The 11,625-nt window shown below is 45.3% G+C and overlaps 1 long non-coding RNA gene across 1 annotated transcript; it reads left to right on the plus strand.

Moving 5' to 3' along the window:
- The first annotated feature begins 765 nt into the window (after positions 1 to 765).
- Positions 766 to 8,672, plus strand: LOC119146959. Its single transcript, XR_005103902.1, has 3 exons — positions 766 to 844; positions 2,891 to 2,998; positions 6,892 to 8,672. It is a non-coding gene; the product is annotated as an uncharacterized LOC119146959 (long non-coding RNA).
- The last annotated feature ends 2,953 nt before the right edge of the window (positions 8,673 to 11,625 follow it).

Raw genomic sequence — 11,625 nt, forward strand, 5'->3', positions numbered from 1 at the left:
ACAGCAACCTATGGAAAACCCAACAGGCTGGGCTCAGCGCTCACTTTTGCCCACCAACCCTCCAGCATGTTTTGCAAGATGCAAGAATAGCCCTGTTGACTCCTTGGCGCTAACGGCTGCCCCTTCCTTTATGGGCTGGCCCACTGCTGCTAATCAGTCACCCAGTAAAAAGAAAAAGACCTGGTCTACGTGCTCAGAGGCTGGTGTGCACGTAATTAGCTCACCGACCTCAGCCACTGAACATGAAGGTTAAACACAAGAGCGGATATGAACTTTGGACGCTCATCAAAGATACACTGGGTAACAGAGGGAATGTTTAGAGATGAGATAAACATAACTGCAAGGAAGGCCAGAGAGGGGGGTCCTAAAATGACTGTTCCCATAGAGCCCCCCACCTGAAGGGGTACTACCCACATGGAAAACAACACCGGGGCTTCATTGCTGCCATTCACTTGCTTTACACCTGAAGTTACACATGATACTTCTAGAGCCGCTTTTCACACTGAAGCTAACCTGAGAGCAGGCAGCATTTACATTACAAGAGATTTGCATGACTAGCATCTTCCTGCATGCTCTTTACTGCTACCAAATACAATTTTTTTTGTCCCCTTGTTATCTCTTTTCTCTAACAGTTTGCTGCTTCTGCTGGGACATGCAGTGAGCTTGGTCTCAAATTAATGAGTGCTGAGTGGTACGCAATGGCACGACTGTGCTGTTAATGATGAACAAGAGCAGCAGCTGTCAGCCTCTGTAGGCAGTGCAACACCCACACCTGAGAGCTGGTCCGTGTTTAGAGGTGCTGGTGAAGAGTCACAACGTCAAAAATTAGGATGAAAATAAAATAGTGAGTGTGAGTGCGCGTGAATCTATGCTTCCCTTCTGGGTTCCAACTTGTTTCTGTTTGTTTTTTAAGTAAAACTAACAAAACAGATTTTAAAAAACAAGGCTAAACTTAGACAAAAAAGGGGAATTGGGAAAAACAGCTTTTTCGTTACTTATCATCTGATTGAAACAAATCTTGCCTTACACTAAGAATTACTCAGCCACAGGAATGGGAGCGTGGAAGGTTCTTGACTTTCAATCCTCTTTCTCTAGGAGCACACAGGAAAATGGTGTGAGCAATGCAGCCTTGAACTCTCCCCAGTAATTCCTGTAAAGGGTCTCAAACAAAGTAAGGTTGTTCTGAATGACTGTGGGATAGGAGAGAGGACAAGTGTTTCAATCTGATATATTTCAATGACTTTACCAGCCTAAAAGCTCTTCCTCTAACTGAGGCTGTGTCTGGCACAGTCTCTTTATCTGATCCTTTATCTGTACAGAGGAAAGAGTGCCAGGCCCACTGCTTCCTATGAGCATACGTCATTGTGGTTAATCTCTAACACGCCTCATTATGTCTTCACATACAACGAGGAGTTGACGTGATGCTCTACGTGTCTGTTCTCCTCTAACATCAACTCCAAAGGCTTCCACCATCACCAGCCCCACCTTGAACTGATGCCATCTCCAATGCTCTGTGAGAAATGTGAGTGTTGTCTTGCAGAAACTCACGCTGCTTCCCACTTCAGTCATAATCTAAATACTGGCTAAAATAAACAGGTTATGGCTTATATCGTCACTGCATCGTCCTGTCCTTAATTAGTTTTTACACTGGGAAACTCCCACGGAGACAGGGAGTTTGTCTTGAGCGAGGGCTTCGGGATAGGAGGAAACGTTTCAACCACCAACATCACTTGTGGGTATGCAAAGGGGACATAGTCCAGGGAAGTGATGAAAAGGTTTGTTTTGTGTGGTTTTTTTAGCTGAATAGGCTTGGCCCCACAGGGCAGGGACAAAATCTAAGGACTTTACAGAGTCCTATTAAAGCATTTGCAACAGAGCAAGCTGGCCACCCTTATCCAGAATTGAAACGGGTCTGTAGTGGAGATAATGTCGGCTTGTGTAGTCCTTGATCTCCCAGTTACCTTGCCCAGGTGAGGCTGTGTTGAAAGATGAGAGCCCCCAGCCAGAAAAACCTCTGGCAACTCCCTGCTTAAGCATACAGAGTTTTATCTTCCTCTCCAGAGGCCCCATTTCAGCTTTGCAGAACAAAATCAGCTCTGGCCTGTTTGGATAAAAGCTCTTCCAACCATCTAACCATGCCATCTCCTAGAACAAGGGCCTTCACTAGCACTGGAAGAACAATACACACTGGGTTTCCCTTCTGTCCTTTTGGATTGAACCACCAGCCTTGGGTTTCCAACACAATAGTTATCTGTACAATAGCTAGACTTCAAAGTACAAGAAAATAAGAATGTTTCCATCTCACTACTAGCCAAGCTGTCTGGACATACAAGCAGATTCTGGCTTGTGCTGGAAAAACAGAGCTCTCTTGAGGAAAATCATCCCAAGCAGCATTTTTAAGCCCAAATGCAGGTACTGAAGGTATTTATTTGGTTATTACTGACTGCTCTTGTTCACTTTGTACAAAATTTCCATTGCAAGATGCTTTCCTGAAGGCCCAAAGGATTGCTGAGCTGCCTTTAATCAAAACCTGTAGTGCTTGCATTGCAGGTGGCTAACAGTGTACAGCAACTTGCACTCGTGAATCTCAGAGGGTTTCAATATGATTTTAACTGAAGGATGTTACAAGCTCACTTCTCAACTGCACCAAGTGGAAAAGGAGGTCTGAATCAGAGCTTTGATGATGCTCTGTATAGAGATCTCCCTATGTCTGCTACATTAAAAGCACTACAGCTGGCCACCACTCTGACATCCTTCAGGAAAAGTATCTGGAACTGGGGAAAAAAACCCCAAATTGCAATAATATTTATCTTTCCAGGCCACAGCTGAAATCCTTTATGGCAGGCAGATCAACAGTTTCATGAGCTGTTGTTATCTATTTTATTTGTAGGGGTTTTCACATGAAGGCATAATAATGAAACCAAACCAAAGGGATAAAGAGAGTCAGCACGATGAACACAGCGGTTCAACCCAGTCACCTCACAGCTTGCTCCATAAGGTATTCCTTTGCTTTAACTACTTCTCACGCTTTTCACACTGGATTAAACCCTCCTGATCAGCATTTTCAGCACTCTGCCATCCCCCTGAATTCAGGCTTTAAATACCTTTGTCGATAAAAGTGGTTTGGAAGCACATCTCTGTTTGCTGGATGGGTCCTGTTCACTCACACCAGTTTAAGCATCCCCAAAAGCTGTGCAGCCCAATTCCCTCCTTGCCCTCAGCTTCCCTCATTCTCTCCTCTCCACCCGGCTTTACAGTTTGGGGTCCTGCATACTGATAGGTCATCCGCAGCTTTCAAATTATGGAATGACTAGCTACCATTTACTGCACCTGCACCAAAGAAAAACAGCGTGGCTTTTCAAGGCTGTGACTCGATGAGATGCCATGTTTTGTACGGTGCAGCTGCTCCATTGTGTAGTTTAGAAAAAAGTTCCCATGAATCTAAAAAACTATGAAAACATTTTGACGGGTCACCTACAGCAGCTTCAATTGTGTGCCATTAATGGGAATGACAGCAATACGCTAATCAAATAATCCTGCTGAGTTTAATATGTGGGGTGTGTTCTGCCTTGCAACTCTTTTATTCCTCTAATTGGCAGATGACCCAGTTATAGGTTTATGATTACAATTTTTTTCTACTGCAACAATCCATCCTTTGAAATTTTAAAACCTACTGCATTGATTCCAAGTTGTAGAAATGTCCATACATTTCTACATTATCCTTTAAACACCAAACCAGAGGAGGAGCTAAAACCAAACAACAGTATTCCCCTTGAATGTGCTGGTTGGTGCCTTTAAGGTATCTCTTTTTTACCTGGAAAAGGCTTGCTGCCATTTCCAGATCTTAAAAATGATCAGACAATCAGTAGAGTGGTACCCAGGACTGTTCTCTTCAAAAAAATCCCCTTTTGGATGACATATTTTGCTCAAGTCATTCTAAACAGTTAGAAATAAAGATCAAGTACATTTTGAACTGCAACGTTACTTTAAACAAAAAGTACCCAATGCTTTGTTTTGCAAGTGCTAAACCAAGATGCTTTCCTGATTTCTGATTCATTGAGGAAAGAAAAAGGGGATGACAGGTGAAAGTTACTTTTTCAGGAAGAACGTGCAGGCAAACCCATCATGCCCAGCTCCTGTTACCTGCTGCAGCCAGGACTGATTTTTGCTGCATTAGCGTCAGATGCTGATCTCCTTAATTACAGTGAGGTCTGTTCCCTCTGTAGCTGCTTTGTCTGACTCTAGCAGGACTAACTATGGTGAAAGGCAGAATTCAGGAGGAGCTGGCATTATCCAGATCCTCAACCTACAGGACAGTTTTCACCTAGAATATTTTCACTTACAACTCTAAACAAAGACACCTAATCTACGCTCATAGCCCTGCTTTCTGGCATAGGCAGGACATGGAGAAGGTGCTTTTACCTCTTGGAGCCTTTACATTTACCTTTTCTCCTTTCTCCATCACTACCTGGTTTTTATGGGTAGACTCTAAGCTCTGCGAAGCAGGATGGATCTCTCACCATGGCAGCAGCAGTGTTGAGCTCCAAACATGGCTTTTGCTAAAATGGGTGTCAGTAAGTCATTAATCATTATAGTCAAATGTGAACATGCATTTCTTATTTTCTTTGCACTGGTAAATCTTGGTGGCCCCCCACAGGATGTTCAAACTGCCACTTGATACAGCACATGGACCAACTTTGAGAGCATGGCAAATTTTGGAGAAGTAAGGGTAGACCAAAGCTGCAACTGAATTCTTTCGCCTTCTGTCCCGTAACAGACAACACAGAAATTTATTCATTCCTTAGGACTTGTACTCAGTAGCCTCTTCATTGTAATATGATGCACTATTAAGTAAAGATAATGGTGAATGCAACTGCAGGCAGGGAACAAACGGCTATTTGGAGATAAGTCAGGCAGCTAAATAGGCCCTTATGAGGCCAGTGCCACTGAACCCAGGACTCGGATGCCCAATTAGCTGCATCACAGGCCAGAGAGTTGGCTCACAGCCTGTGTTGGAGCGAGATGGATCTTTCGTTAGCACACAGAGGAGGCTCTGATCTCTTTCATGATGCATATGACATACTTGTATGAATCCATTTGGGCTAACAAAGTGGTTATTTCAGCAGCAACATTAAGGAAGCCTGACTTACCGCTCATTTGCTGCCCATGTTCCTACACTGTCAACACAAGTTCCTCCCTTCTCGCCCTGACCACCTTTCACTTCTTTATCCAACAAGAACACCCTGCTTTTCCCCCATTGTCTCATCATTCAGCACAGGGTAACCTCAGCTTTCTATACATCCCCTACCCTTTTCCCAAGCAAGCGGCAGTGCAGAGTGACTTCCCTGCTGACAGGGGAACTGCTGTAGGCACAGATTAGGATGTTAATTACTGCTGTTCCCAAAAGTACATACTGAAAACAAAGGGAATAGGGGAAAGGAGGGGGCAGACAGCACAGAAGACATTAGGTAGGACCAATCTTTTGCTAACTAGCAATAAGCAAAAATTTTCTACATGGAGGGTCATTCAAACTGGTCTTGATATAACCCCATGGCATAAGGGCCACCCAGGTCTGGATGCAGCAGCAGTGACAAAAACATGCTCAGCATCTCCATCCCTGTCCCTGGGATCCCACCCAGCTGTCCAGGGCAGTGATGTCTCCTACAGCACAAACAGCCCTTTCCACAGAGAAGTCACAGCTCAATTCACAGGCTTTTGTGAAGGCTGATTCAGCTAGGGCTCATTCATGCCTTTTCTCGGCCGCAGGAACTAACACTTCACTCCTGGCACAGTCCCGTGGCTGTTGTGGGGGACGTTATTGCTCCGTGGGACCACAAAACGGAGTCCCTGGCTCAGTCCAATGCGCTGGGCCAAGCAGGTTTGCCCTAACAGACAGCAGAGGCTTAAGCCACTTCATTCAAGCCATCCAGGGCCTGGGGAGAGCCCTGCCCATGGAAGCACCCACATGCAGATGGTGGCTACCAGACCCTTCCACACCACCCTGAGGCAGCCTGCAAACCCAAACAGCCCTGGACCCTAAACTTCTCACACTGCTTGCTTTTTCTCTTCTCTCCTCCTGATGTCAATTCCTGGTGCAATCCCAGAAATAACATGGACAAATTCTTGGCTTGCTATTTTTGGCAGCTCCTCCCACCGAGGAAAAAGGGAGATTACACTGCGGGCTATTCAGGCAAGCTGGCACGCCGGCCACAAATACGCTTTCTAGCCCATACTGCTCTAATGATAAATCCTGGCCAAGCTGAACAGACAGTTTTGACTTCAGAGCGTGTTTGGAAGGACCAGTGCTGTGCTAGACAAACCGCCTACGCGTTTAGAAGGTGCTATTTATTTATTAAGTATATTTAATGAGTAGAAATAGAGCTGTGTGGTGGGCATGGTGACCGAGGGTGACTGGTGTGGGACGAGAGGCTGCCAGCATGTTAAAAACACACTGCCTGGCATCGCCACCTGTATTGCAAAGATAAGTAGCTGGGTGATCACCTTTTAATCTGTGTGTAATTAGCAAGAGGCAGATGTCAATTGGCAGAGATGCCAAAGACCACGAGGCTGTTTATGGACACTAAGCCACAGAGAAACCTCCTGTATCTAACCTGGAATGTCCCAAAGACGCAAGCTTAGAAATAACAGCGTGCAGCATTTCATCAGATTGCCGCAGAAGCAGCATGCTGTGTATGTATGATACATCACAGTATTCACACCCAAAAATACAGCTTTGTGTTGTGGTAGGTGGTAAATGAAAGAACATTTTGTTACTCTGGGTTTACACAGCATTTACTACATCATGGCACCGCTTCTAGGAATTTGTCTCTGGTGATAACAATAATATCCTTGGAGTTTCCCTTTTTTTTTTTTTTTTTTTTTTAAATACAGTGCCCACGCACAACTCGACTCAAAGCAGCACAAAACGGAGGAGCACACCAAACAAGGCTGGTTTAAAGAAAATCATCAGATTTTTTTAAAATTTACAAATACTTCAATGGCAAAAAGTCTGAAACAGTCCCAAATTGAAGAAGATTTTTATGGAAAGTACATGAGATCTTTCATGCTCATGCATAATAGATAGGTTGCACCCAAACGAATCCTGCCAGGCCTAAAGAAGAAATGTTGAATCATCCCTTTCAGGGCAGTGAACCTACAATTTCATCCCAGAAAGTCTACCTCTTTCCCAGCTGAAGTTTGTTTAGACAAAAAGATAAGCTTAAACTACACCAGTTTAGATCCTCCTCTAGTTCTACTTTTCTACAAATTCCTGCACTGTTCGGGGTTAAGAATTTAATTTACCTGATCACAAAGATTCGAGATAGACACAACATTTGGATCTGGAAACAGGTAAGGATGTCCCCATAGAAGAGGCTGGCCAGCTTGTGGCTTTGATTCAGGGCCACATCTCATCATAGCTGGCATTACAGCCAGGATCAACTGTGTAGCCCCTCAAATCCTTTGTACATGCCAAAGAATCCATAACTCCAGATTCACAAGCCCTAACAGTACCACAGAAAATAATTTGTGAAGTTTGAGACCTCCAGAACCAAACATAAAACCCAGGGAAACGTAGGAACATGACAGCTGTGATATGCTGGGTTCTACTATGGAGCCAAGTTGTCACCCTGGTCCCAGCATTATGGATTAGAGCTGAAAACCCTTTCTGCTACATAAAAAAGTCTGCTACATAAAAAGTAGAAGATGTATTTCCTAGTCCAAGACCCGTTTCCTAGTCCTATCTTACAGTTCTCATACTTTCTTCAATGTAGCCAACCCAATTATGTGGTGGATGAAAGAGCAACTCTCTGCTTGACCCCAGCAAAATCCACAAAAGTGCATGTTTTGAAACCCAGGTGCATGTCATTAATCATAAAACAACTGCTGGGGGGCTTCAGAGGACAGGGTGGGAGGAGAGGAAAATCTGCAGGAGGTGGCAGCATCTGGCTCATGGGATATTGACATGGAGAAGCTACACTTTCTGATGAAAATCAAAGTCTGGCTCGTTGCCTTGACTAGCAGCCACACAGTCACCAAAACCTAACGCCATGCTTCAACTAGAGTGAAGACATAGGAATGTCTACGCTACGTCTAGACGCAGATTAAGAACACTCTGAAACACAGGCTTAAACTGAGCCTACAGCCTCTAGACAACGCAGACCCAGCCTATGCAACACCCATTTTCTTCAGGGGGACATCCAGTAAATAAACCCCATGATGTCAGGGAAAGGTGGAAGATTCTGCCAGGGCAGACGGAGTGCAAGGCTGCCAACCTGACAATACTAGTACGAAGAAAACCCAGATGTTTGTAACTGTTCATGGGCCAGAAACTCACAGCACAGCCCTCCCAGTTAGATCTTCAAACATAAATGCTTAGCCTTTGCAGTGCTTTTGAAGATGCTAGATTACAACAAACAACTGGACTGCCTCGTCGTGTTATAAAGCACATGAAGTTGCCCGACCAGGAGTACTCCTCTGTGCTACAGCAGCTACAACCTTACGGAACATTGGACCCGGGTTCCTGCTAAGGCAGGCTGCAAGGACTTCCATTTTAGTCCTCCTCTGCAAATGCCCATAACGTTCCTGAATTTTCTGAGCTGCAACTTTTCACACTGCTTTCTCTGCCAGTGTTGGCTTTCATTATTTCTTTCAAATATAAACTTGGAGCAAAACCTCTTCAGATGTTTTAAGTTACAAACGTGTGGAGAAAATATAGTTTTCTACACTAAAAAGAAAGTTTTGTGTGCAAGTGCAAGGGAGACACACAGAAGGAAAGAAGCAGGGAATAGCTCAAAAATGGCAATACTTTGAAACCTGAAACTTGGCATGGGAACAGTTCCTGACAAACTGTGTGCTCGTCTAAGTTTAGAAGAAATTGTGGTTGTAAAATAAAGCAACGAACACTTGAGAGTACGCCCTAGTGCGCAGGCAGCAGAGGACACTGTTCGGATGTAGCTGTTAAGCCACAGGGGCGGGTGGCAGGCGCATGCCCGAGGATTGTTGTTTGCATCCTAAGTAGCAATTGCAAACAAGGACCCTCCAGGTCTAAACCCAAAAGCTCCCATAGCCTGGGATAAAAAGAATAAAATAAAATAAACTGAAAAAAAACCCCAAACCCAAGGGTCTATCCTTCCAGTGCATACCAAGATATCTGAGAAATTTGGGGTGTACTAAATCAGATAGGCAAAGCCTCGAGTTTGGGCCAGCAAGCTACTAATCACTAATTCATGGCTTCTGTACCAAACAGCAGCCCAGTGCCTCTTTCATTTAAAAGCCAAAACCTCAACTGAACTAGACCTTCCTACCACTGTAGGAGTGACCTCCCATTCCACAGCCATATTCCTCCTGCTTGTAATCCTCCCCACTTCATTCAGACACAGGGGGATGCAAGGGGAGAGACAATGTCAAAGTAGGCAGAGCACAGATGGCTGTCTGGGGAGCCCCTCCCGTGGCAGGGATAACATCCCCAGGATTAAACAGGGCGAGTGTCATCAGATGTGAGTCCCAGCTCACCAGGAACAAGTAATCCCCGCAGCAGGGAACAGCAATTAGATTAGACACCTTTATTTGCATCAGGGCAGAGCTGAGATTGTTCCAAGCTTCAGCAACAGGTACAGTGAGCCCCCATGAGCACAGAGCGATTATACATTGACACTCAGAAATACTCAAAGAGTTCAGGCATCCGTCCTTGCCCCCCTCCCATCCACCTGCATGAGAAAAACAGGATGTACAAGCAATGCCAGATTAAACCCATCCATGTGTAGGGCAGCACTGGGGGTGGGAGAGGGTCAGGAATCCTGTGAAGGGTTGCAGTGAGGAGAGATGTTCCTCCTCTGGCTGTGCAAGGGATGAGAGATGCAAATCTTAAACTGGAAGAATATTCTGTCAGTTGAGACTGCAACTTGGACAACCTAGACAGACATGGATATTCCTCTGTGGACAGGTGTCCACCTGTATCTGCACGATACCGTACTTTTGCAGGTGTTGGCTGTGTTAATACAGAGCCGAGGGAGCCTTCGATCGTAGCTGATGGAGTCAGCCAGTGCAACAAGAGCGGGGCTTGTTCTTACACATCAGAGATGGAAGCTGCGTTCACACTTGGGACTAGGATCCCAGGCTGTGTAGCAGTCTACATGCTCTGGTTTTCTTCTGTTTCAACTCACACCACCTATGTAGCTGTTTCATAGATGTCCAATGTGCTCCTGTGTACAATCATACCAGTCCTATCAGTGCCCATCTTGCTCATGGAGACCTTTTCTCCTCCCACAGCACAGTTCTGCATCCTTCCTGTTCTTCTGCTATTGTTATTTCTCTTTCTCTGTCTAGCTGAACCTTGAGTGATGCATCCCCACGTAAGTGCTGTTAGGAGAATGAGTGGGGCTTAGGCAGGATGCTGGTGGCAGTTAACGCTCTGGTATACCAGCGGCCACTACTGTGATCTCCAAATAGGTGAAACTGAGACCATGCTCAACAGTCAGTGCTCATCCCAGCGTTTTACCCTTCCACTTCTCTCGTTACCCCCAAATCAACAGGTATGGTGGGAAAATAGGATAGACAACCACCGTCAACCCCAGCCCAAGGCTGAGAACTGTGCAGATGCCTTCTGAGATGTCCACCAGCTAACAGCTCCCCAAGCAGATCAGCCCGGTATCACAAAATAATGCACAAAGTGCTGATTCTGAGCAGTGCTGTTCACCCACGGATCTCACAGCACTGTCCCAAAGAAAGCAGGTAGAAAAATAAAAAAAGTAGACTTATTCCTATTTTAGGCAAGATGAAGCGCAGAGCAGCTCTGAGGTTTCGATCCAGCTGAGCACTGCTCATGGGTACTGGTACCCACGGTCCAGCCTCAGACTGTCGTGGCTTCCTCAGTCCAAAACCACACAGGCACTCCCAAGCCTTGCGGACAAGAACAGTCCCATGAAGAGCTAGAAGTAACAGCAGCTCTGATTAATTTTTATATTCAAAGTACGCACATCGCAGTTTGAACAACTGACTGTAAGAGTACCTCACAGGGCTCTGACAGCCCCCCTCAAAGTTAACCTGGGACATGTCACTTGACCAGTGAGTCTGTCTGGAAGAAGCCCCCCAGCCCTTGCCCTGCCTTCTGAACTTTCCAACAAAAGGTTCAATTTGTGTAATCTGGGAGAAGAGCTCTCTGTTTTCCCACCTTTAAAAGCTGGACCAGAACCACCAAACCCATTTCACTCGGGAAATTCTGTCTAGGCACAGACACGCAGAGGCAAACACACGAGCTGAAGCCCCCGTAAACAGAACATTTCCTTCCTCACACATACGTGTAAAATAGTGGGATGGTTTTGAACACCCTGCGTTCAGAGAGACCTTTCATTTTAGTTATCCTGGGTCAAAGCAAATAACATCACATGGTACCTCAAGATGGTTTCTTTTGGCTTTTTATACTTGGGAAACACTGAGTGCATTTTTACGGATCCAAGTAACATCCAAACAGGCACTGGCATCACTTCATATTAGTTCCATCATCCTCTGTGCTGCAAGCATGGAAAATAAAAAGCCTCAGGCACTGGGGAATGACCTGAACTTTGATCTGAAGCTAACCTGTGCAGAAGGTTGGAAAAAAAATCCATGTGCGCAAATTATATTTGC

The sequence above is a fragment of the Falco rusticolus genome, chromosome 4, assembly GCF_015220075.1.
Source record: "Falco rusticolus isolate bFalRus1 chromosome 4, bFalRus1.pri, whole genome shotgun sequence".
Classification (NCBI taxonomy): domain Eukaryota; kingdom Metazoa; phylum Chordata; class Aves; order Falconiformes; family Falconidae; genus Falco; species Falco rusticolus.